Here is a 2,500-nt window from a genome sequence, read left to right on the forward strand (position 1 = left end):
CACTAGATGGAACACGTGCGTGACATTAGGATCCTCCAACACCTCTTCGTGATGGAAAGATAGAATTCGAAGCAACCACAGAAGTACCGTCTAGTGGGTAGGCAACACAGGGACTGATCAACCAATATCACCCAAGGCAACGGGTGAAAATGGAAGAGATGCATGCTTGACCGTTCGATACGCAAGGCATGGAGCCAGCCAGCAAGTGCATCTCGATTACAACTCACACACCCTCACGTTCGCAAGACACCACACCACAAGACGGTCCACCCCCCACCTACCATGGGCAAGCAAGCAAATGGAAACATCAAGTGACGCAGGGTCAAGCATCGCTAGGCATGAAAATAACTTTCCACAATATCCGAGGGACTAGCTGCCGAGCTAACCAACGATCAGTGACGACCGTGTGTTGGTATTAATAAAGCTCAACAACTATGAAGAGGCTAGTTGTGCCATGATAAACATGCTAACGCACGCACCACGTGAGGGGGGAGGCCTCATCAAGCTCCCTTTAAAACCTGCCAGTGTGGAGCTGGCCGGCTCAAGGAGCACTCCCCCCCTATAAGAGGTTAATATGCAAAAGGCAAAATTGTACAAGTAGATACACTTTTTTTGAGCAGACATAAGTCCATATCTCGGGCTATACTTCGAATTTTGATGCGATTTTTTGCAGTAATTCGTAGAATAATGGTATCTCCTTGCTCACCAAATTTCATAATTTTTCTCGAAGGGGAACTATTTTTTTTATTTTTTTTACTTACCGGGTATGTGTAAAATCGGGAAAAATAGAAAAGCACATGTAGACTTCGAATTTCGACCTCATTTTTTCCAGTCCACCACTAAACAATATCAGGAACCTCCCCACAAAATTTCATTCAGTTTGGCCAAGGTCTTAAATTTGACAAATTTTGGCACCAACCTATCTAGTCGCGGTGCACCGACCAACTTGGCCAAGTGCAAAATGCATCCAATTCAAAACTTTTGTGCACCAACGCTTTTACAGTACTCATTTGGGGGCATTTGGAGGCCTTTCCAACCCTCACATCTCAAAAACCACGAATTTCATTTTTTCACAAATCTCCCCACCAAGCCATCTAGCTATGCCGTGGTGCACCGCCAACCTTGGCCATGTGCAAAACCCTCCGAACTCAAAACTTTCGTGCACCAAGAATTTCATGGTATTCATTTGGGGGCATTTGGAGGCCATTCCAACCCTCACATCTCAAAAACCACGAATTTCATTTTTTCACAAAACTCCCCACCAAGCCATTTAGCTATGCCGCGGTGCACCGCCAACCTTGGCCATGTGCAAAACCCTCCGAACTCAAAACTTTCGTGCACCAAGAATTTCATGGTATTCATTTGGGGACATTTGGAGGCCATTCCAACCCTCACATCTCAAAAACCACGAATTTCATTTTTTCACAAAACTCCACACAAGCCATCTAGCTATGCCGCGGTGCACCGACCAACTTGGCCATGTGCAAAACCCTCCGAACTCAAAACTTTCGTGCACCAAGAATTTCATGGTATTCATTTGGGGACATTTGGAGGCCATTCCAACCCTCACATCTCAAAAACCACGAATTTCATTTTTTCACAAAACTCCACACAAGCCATCTAGCTATGCCGCGGTGCACCGACCAACTTGGCCATGTGCAAAACCCTCCGAACTCAAAACTTTCGTGCACCAAGAATTTCATGGTATTCATTTGGGGACATTTGGAGGCCATTCCAACCCTCACATCTCAAAAACCACGAATTTCATTTTTTCACAAAACTCCACACAAGCCATCTAGCTATGCCGCGGTGCACCGACCAACTTGGCCATGTGCAAAACCCTCCGAACTCAAAACTTTCGTGCACCAAGAATTTCATGGTATTCATTTGGGGACATTTGGAGGCCATTCCAACCCTCACACCTCAAAAACCACGAATTTCATTTTTTCACAAAACTCCACACAAGCCATCTAGCTATGCCGCGGTGCACCGACCAACTTGGCCATGTGCAAAACCCTCCGAACTCAAAACTTTCGTGCACCAAGAATTTCATGGTATTCATTTGGGGACATTTGGAGGCCATTCCAACCCTCACACCTCAAAAACCACGAATTTCATTTTTTCACAAAACTCCCACCAAGCCTTCTAGCTATGCCGCGGTGCACCGACCAACTTGGCCATGTGCAAAACCCTCCGAACTCAAAACTTTCGTGCACCAAGAATTTCATGGTATTCATTTGGGGGCATTTGGAGGCCATTCCAACCCTCACACCTCAAAAACCACGAATTTCATTTTTTCACAAAACTCCACACAAGCCATCTAGCTATGCCGCGGTGCACCGACCAACTTGGCCATGTGCAAAACCCTCCGAACTCAAAACTTTCGTGCACCAAGAATTTCATGATATTCATTTGGGGGCATTTGGAGGCCATTCCAACCCTCACATCTCAAAAACCACGAATTTCATTTTTTCACAAAACTCCCCACCAAGCCATTTAG

The sequence above is a fragment of the Vigna unguiculata genome, unplaced genomic scaffold (genome assembly GCF_037176805.1).
Source record: "Vigna unguiculata cultivar grain cowpea cultivar isolate G323 ecotype 2 unplaced genomic scaffold, ASM3717680v1 ptg000069l, whole genome shotgun sequence".
Lineage (NCBI taxonomy): Eukaryota > Viridiplantae > Streptophyta > Magnoliopsida > Fabales > Fabaceae > Vigna > Vigna unguiculata.